Here is a 7,594-nt window from a genome sequence, read left to right on the forward strand (position 1 = left end):
TCCTTTGAACAATATTCTGGAGTTGACAGGCAGCATTGACTATCATGTCATATGTTAAGGCTCCAGGATTCTGTTAAGCAGTTGTTAATTATTTCCATCCATCACAAACATACACAGATACATGACCGGATAATCAAGTAACATAACTCCCGGGTGTAGATCTTTAATGACTAGTGAGGACTGATATTCGAAATATTACATGTTGCAAAATTATAATTGGTGATGACGGTGTTGTACGCTACCGTCTGTAGCTTATGAAGATCACAAGTAAATACTGCGTGCTAAAAGCGAGGATATCTGGTGAACTTGCAGTGACATAAGGATTATAATGTCCCCATCAGCAAGGTGCTAAAGGGTAATCAGATGGGTTACAAAACATGATCGTTGACTGATATTGACAATAACTGAATGCCTACATTCTCAATAAACCAGAGCATAATATGCTTTAAAGCATTTAAATAGTTATGCTGATGTTATTCTCCACTTGCAGAGAATGTGTGATGCCAGTTTACTCAGACACTGCTCGTAGTTGTGGATAAAGCTTGTCTGCATGTGGAAACAAAGTTCTGTGGCATACATTGATGATGAGATGAGCACTTACAGGTTCATAAACACATCACCACCTGCACAATGCAAACACACAGGGCTGCTGTGTATGTGACTGAAATTCATTTCACTGAGAAAATGTGCAGTTATTTCAGCTGAAAACAGCGTAACAAGTAATATACAGGTGCACACGTCAATGGCATAAGCTACCTTAAGTGTAGACGGCCTCACTCGAAAAATGTCTACACCCATACCTGGGTCTGTTGCTTAACTCACAACACAAATAAAGATTGGTCTTCTGTCAACCTCTGAAAGTAAATGCAGAATTTACTCTTTAAAATTGACTGTTATTTTCTACAGAGACAGCGCTATGCTAGACTTGTTTTCCAGAACATCATTGCAAACTGCACTTTAATTTGGACCTATTGGTCTTAAATTACCCTACCATTGGCCTCCCAAATCAAATTCAAGTCACTAATGCTTGCATACAGACTAATGGGTCTGCACCCATGTACCTAAACTCCATAATAGAAGCTTATGTTCCTTCTCAGCCACTGAGCTCCAACGAACGCCGCCTGGCTCTGCCATCCCTACACACAAAGCCATCACAGTCCCAGCTGTTCTAATCTGTGACACCACAATGGTGGAACGAGCTAGGACATGCCATCAGAGTAGGAAGGGCGTCTGTCTCCAACTTCAAGAAACTCTTGAAAACTTCTCTTCCGAGAACACTTTCTCTCCTAACTCCTAACCTCTAACATACACTTCCTGTGTCCTTCTTCTATCCCCTTGAAATTCACTTGTATTGATTGCACTTTTTTGTTAACTCTTACTTCTTTCCCTAAGAAGTAACTCTTAATTCTTTCCCCATTTACCCCCATTGTTGTGATATGTGCCATTAGCCCTTACTAGTATTTATTGCTGCTCTTACTAGTATTGTCAGTTGTAAATCTCATGCTGTATTTGATGCCTTGTTTATGCTTGTATGTTGTTCCTCAAATGTAAGTCGCTTTGGATAAGAGTCTGCCAAATCAGTAAATGTAAAAGTAAATTTATTTACTATTTGACTTGAAAGTTAAGGTTGATCCAAAGCACTGCATCCATAAAGTAGTAAAAGCCTGTCAATAGCCTTGACTACATAATACAGTTATCAAAGTTTCTAAAGTTATTGAGGAGCAAGCATGGAAAACTTCTGGATAAAAGTGGATCTAGGACATCAGGCACGCTACTTGCCTAAATCCCTCCAAACACATTTCATCAGCCGCACATTCCACCAGTGTTTGGGTCACAGTGCAGACCCAGTTAGTTATTAACAGTCTGGCCATTTAGCAGGGTTACTAGGCTCACCATCATTAGGGTCTCTTAATTGCGGTGGCCTCCAGAAATAAGTACAGTTGTGATAATGACAGGGAGCAGCCGCCCCAAAGTTTCCCAGCCACTGGGGGTGTCAATTAGTTCCATGAGCCTCTCCTATAGAGCAGCCATTATCAACAGGGCACCCTGCTAATTCTCTGCGTAAATATTCATGTTTAGGGTCATAAAAATGCTAGTGGTGGATAATGTCAAAGTGAAAGGATGGTGAAAGTATGCAGCAGGGCTGACAAACAGCGGAAAATAAAAACAACACGTAGTGGTGGCGAGGATAAGTGGCACACTCATGGGCTTAATTGGCCACTGATGAGGTTTTAAGACTGTACTGCAGCTCACATAAAACAAAGTGCTGAACACAGTTTGATGAAGCCTCACTATCACACAAAAGTACTGTTGGGTATCTGCCAATACAAATAAAAGGTGAATTCTGTTCTGGTGACATCTCGCTGCTTTTGCCTCCGAGCCAATTTGGCATTTCAATTCAACACACCCAACACAATGATAAGAATTCTAGTCATGAAGTCATTTCAATGGCTCGCAGTTCAGCATCAGCGACACAGCAGGGACCAGTACGAGAATGGAATCTGGTAGAGTAGGTGTCGTGAAATACTCACTTCTGACTAACACAATGAACAGGTTTTTTCATTCCTACTGTACATACCAACAAACAGCCGTCTGTCAAGTTTGACAGGCTACAAGAAGAAGCATCCACATTTCCTAGACAGGCTTATCCAGTGGTTCATTCAGTTGAGAGTTTTAATTATTATTAATCATCAACTATTTATCTCTATAGTAATTTTTGAAGAGTGCCACTTATCCTCACCACCACTATGTGTTGTTTTTAATTTCCGCTGTTTGTCAGCCCTGCCGCAGGCTCTCACCATCCTTTCACTTTGATATTATTCACCACTAGCGTTTTGATGACGCTGAAAAAAACATTTACGCAGAGATTGGTCCTACAAAACAAGTAAATGTCAACTTGGGCTTCAAGACATTGTGATGAGCGTTTTTCCACAATTTCCTCCCATTTCTACATTACTATTAATCAAGAAAATATTCAGCTCATGAATAAATGACAATAATAGTTGACTTGACTCGCCTGACTGAGTTATTAGTGAGGCAATATAAATACCTCTGAATTTTTATTTACATGCGGTTGTCCTTACAACATTTAACAAGGGGTTTATGCCAGGTGAGCAGAGGATATCAAGTTTCCTCCACCACTCACAGGAACAGAGGATCACCAAATCTAAAACCTAAAAAGTATTTTATCACTATTTTACAATGAAAACCTTTACTAGCACATGGACTAAACTGATTGTCAAAAATAAAATTTAGGGGATACCCTAGCCATTATAAATTTCAGCTATTAGCAGCTTGAGAATTACAAAAGTATCTGCATTCATGTCATTCAAAGACCCAAATCTCAGTGCTGCCATCCTGCATATGAAGTACACTTTGGGGTGGCAGGATTGATGACATGTCCAAAAGCTAAACCAGATCATAAGGAGTTCAGGCATCACTGCACTCAGACTGTATTTCAGTCTCTATAGGGAGCCTGTCATGTACTGTATGTGAAAGGCCTTTTGGAACTTGTCACATCTATGAGGGAGTGTTGCTACAGGCAAAAGAAAATGTGGAGATGTAAGGGGAAGAACAAGCTTTTCCGAACATTGGATTCAAGACTCATTGCTCAAACATGCAGAGAGCCTCAAGGGTTTCATTTGCAAAAAGTTTTCAATAACACATTTTGTGCTCATGGTGAAAACCAAAAGATTTAGTTTACTGACGCTCTCTCAATTTTGGTTAAGCTAAAACAAATATGACCGTTACATTATTGACATTTCATGCTACTCTTTGACATACTGAATGCCATGATGAAACAGTTTGTCGGTTATTCTCAGTTTAGGATACTTAATGTATAGCAGAACTTTAAAAAATGCTTTCGGTAACATAAATATACATTTGTCTTTGCTGTATTTGATCTGGGTGTAACAGCAAACAGTGTTCGAGGTATTTCTATTTGTGTCTGACTGAAAACTAGAAAAGACATGCACTACAAACCTAAGTACAACTCCCTGGCGGTCAGGGGCAGTGAGCCTAAGTGTCATTTAGGCTGAGGCTTGTAGACACACAATAACACCCAACTGAAGTGCAATCTTCAATTTAGCATGTTTACCATAACATGAAGTTAAAGGTAGTTTGGGCTGGAGGAGTGAAACCTGCTAACACAAGTCTGAAACTGTGTGTGTAATTTACTGAAGTGTGGCAAAGATTATGATGACTCACACGTGATGAGTCATTACTTTTGATCACCAAAACACAGCTATGGCAACCAGTAGTGAAGTGGACAGTTATGTTAGTATTTAATATTGATAACATGCATTAGATGGAAAGAATACATGGCCTGCTAAACATGTGGCATGAAATGGCTAAAAGTATGTGTGCATTGCAGGAAACCATTACCGTCATTATGCTTAACAAAGCTAATCCTAAGAATTAACACCTCATTTTTTTCCAAGGAATGAAACATTTGGGAAAAACAAGTCGTTAGAATATCTAGTGTAGTGGAAATCAAACATTCATGAAAATTGAATGGCATTACATTATGAGTATATATTTAACTAAACATCTGTATAATAAAATGTCAGACAGCAAAAACCTGGCCACCTACATCAACTCTTCTCCTATTCCCTGACTGAGACTGTTTTTCTTCTACAGGAATTCGGGGCCAAAATCCACCGAATTGTACTAAACTTGTACTGACTCTGCCGCAAGCTTACACTGACTGATGAACATAGCAGATGCAATACATTCAGCTAAAAGCTCTGGATGAGCTTTGATGCGAAGGAACGCTCTCTCAGATGAACCACTGTGGCTGCGGGGGAATATTCCTGGTATGAATCACACTTGTCGAGACTCTCGCTGGTGGCCATACATCAGTGTGAACTTTCCACAGCGCTCGTCAGTGATGCCGAGTACTGCTGACTCTACCCTGTGTGTCATGCACTACACTGACAGATCAGCACCTACCTGGACACACACACCCACTGAATAAAAAGGAGAAGAATGCAATAGCAAGCCTCTCCCTGGACTGAGCAGAGTGAAATAACATTCTAGGCATTTGACAAAGCACACCCAGTTGATCAGATATAGCCGCAGTCACTAGGGAGATGGGAAAATATCAAACAACAATTGATGACAAAAAGGGTGTTGATTGATGAGTTTCTGTATTGTTATATATATCGCTAATCACGCGTGTGTCATCAAATAATTACAGGCTGAGACATACCTGTAATTTGCATGGGTTACTCCCTTTTCAGTGAGAACACATTTGAAGGGTGCACACTCCTGTTCATGCTGTAACATAATGTTAAGTGTTACATAATCTTATCTACTACAGTACAAAAAGTCAATTTCTAATATTACAGGTTATTCATTTACCACTTTGCTGCAGCACTGCTACAGTGGACTGGATTGTGGCCACTGTGAAGAATAGTTTGTAACAAGACAAGGACTCTGTGGTACTGGCTCCACTTATCTCCCGCTGCATCATCATCATCTGGAGATCATGTTACTGCTGTTCACACTGAACAGACTCCACACTCTGCTGCTCAGCAGTCAGGACAGTTCGCCACATCCTCTGCATGCACCATTAGTTCCTTTGCACAAAAGACACACTAACAGCCACTTTGTTCATTACATGCACACTCTTGAAACACACACCTCAGTCCATTCAGAAGCATGCTTTTTTTTGTAAAATTGGATCCTCTGCCTCACAAAACAACTGCTTTTACAAAATTAGATGTAATGTGAAATAAAGAACAGTCAGAACCATCCTGCGACGCCTCTGCCTCGACTAAAACTGAAAACCACAGCCAAAAAAACACTTTCATCATTCAGACTTCCTGCAAAACATGTTCATCACAGAGAAAAGCTGCCTATTATAGGCCCAGTAGTAGTTAGCAAAACTAGAAGACTAAAATGTAGTTAAAACATCAATGCAATTGTAAAACAAACCAAAAAAATTATAATACTTTCCCTGAGTTAGAAGCTAACGAGTTGCCCCCCCCCCCCCCTTTTCCTGAAAAGCCACTGCATTTGCTCCATCCAAAATTACAGTGGTTAGTTTATGGTTCCTTGATGGCTTTAGCCTTAACCTATCCAGTAACAGCACAGTGTTCACTAAACAAAAAAAAAAAGCAAAGCCATCAGGAAACACAATATAAAGTGAAAGGAGGGTTAGGTAGAGCACTCACATGAAAGGCACGATCACAATGGGGAAGGTACACAAACAGTACACAGTGGGGTTTCCTGGAATGAGGTTATATATATATATATATACACACATATACACACACACACATATACACACACACACCTTAAAGTACTTGCCCACCTGCTGAGCCCACAAGCCAGATCTATTTATATCTGAAAATTAGATTAAGTGAACTGGATGAACAGCCACGTCTAGACAGTTTAAGGGGGAGAGAACGAGTGAATTTCAGAACTTGAACTACAGTGGACCTGCTAATTCACAGTCATCACTCTCAACTGGCCAATTTAAGAGGAAGAAAGAAGATAACAGCATCACCAGTTGTACTAAAAGTGACTTAAGTACTGACCTGAGGTTACACCTGGTCCAGCCCCTCCACAAATCACCCTGACTGAAATGTGAAAAAAGACGCTGCCCGAATACAGATGCAATGACAGTTTGGAGTTTGTCTAGTCAGACTGACTTTCTGTTTCCCCTTATCTCGTGCATCATTAGACAAAACAGCCCACATGTAGGTACTGCACACTTTAACAGTGCACATCAATCATAATTTACCAAGGCTTCACTGCATTCTCTGAGGTTCCCACAGGAACAGATATGGGTCAGGTTTAATAACTACAAGCCAATGATAAAGCACACCTCCTGCTTACCTACTTAACACGAGCCTGTGCTCTCACTCAGCAACCCCAACAAATAAACATGTAACCCACCATCTTTAATTAGCTAAGATGCTTTATGGACGTTGAGAGACATTTAATAATGCTATGTTTACATACCAAGGTAAGTGCAGTGTGATTTAGGGTATCTTCTCCACCTGTTAAATCTCTGCGCGCTCCTCGACACAACGCCGAACACACGCTCAGGAGACAGAAGGTCCTAATTCCCCTCAGCCTAACAACCCTGCGTCCAAAATGCGAACAAAACAAGGCAGAAAGCAGATTTATGAGTTCCCTCCGTCAATGCAGCAGCACCGGAGCGGAGGTGAAGCGATGATAGTCCCTTGTCTCCGGCACGTATGAGCACAACCTGTGGCTGCGCGCGCACTGGTATCACTGGGACTAGTAGGAGGGATGAGCTCGCGATGCCATGTGCTATTACCAAAATAAAAGCTCTGACACAGGCAGCACCGGGGCGTGTCGCTTCAGAGAGGAGGTAGGAGTGGAGGGTGCAGCAGGGATAATTGAGCCATTTATCCAATATACAATCTGGGGCTGCTTTTTGAGTCCGCGCGCCACCTGCTGACGGCACAGGGCAGAGCAGCGCGCTCCAACCAGAGCCACATCAATTAATTGGTGACGTTGTTCACCTGTCAGCTTGTTCATTGACGTTTATCACAGGTGTAGATAGGTCGCTGATTAGATGGTTCTAGACATGTGGTTTATGAATAAAGCAGGTGATTGT

General features: G+C 41.2%; 1 protein-coding gene across 3 annotated transcripts in view; it reads right to left on the reverse strand.

Annotated features, from left to right (window-relative positions):
- The window catches only part of pdlim2 (PDZ and LIM domain 2 (mystique)), a 34,791-nt gene extending 27,518 nt beyond the window's left edge, over window positions 1–7,273 (reverse strand). The window contains exons 1-3 of one of the 3 annotated variants that reach the window (XM_038702741.1): window positions 6,970–7,270; window positions 5,362–5,579; window positions 5,210–5,277 (exon numbers count right to left, since the gene is read on the reverse strand). The gene's annotated coding sequence lies outside the window, so the exon portion shown is untranslated. Of the gene's footprint in view, window positions 1–5,209; window positions 5,278–5,361; window positions 5,580–6,969 lie in introns of all 3 variants that reach the window. The other 2 variants (XM_038702742.1, XM_038702740.1) reach the window with 2 other exon arrangements.
- Between the last annotated feature and the right edge of the window lie 321 nt (window positions 7,274–7,594).

Source organism: Micropterus salmoides, unplaced genomic scaffold, assembly GCF_014851395.1.
Source record: "Micropterus salmoides isolate LMB-PRFRI ecotype aquatic unplaced genomic scaffold, ASM1485139v1 Ms_hic_scaffold_7, whole genome shotgun sequence".
NCBI classification, from domain to species: Eukaryota; Metazoa; Chordata; class Actinopteri; order Centrarchiformes; family Centrarchidae; genus Micropterus; species Micropterus salmoides.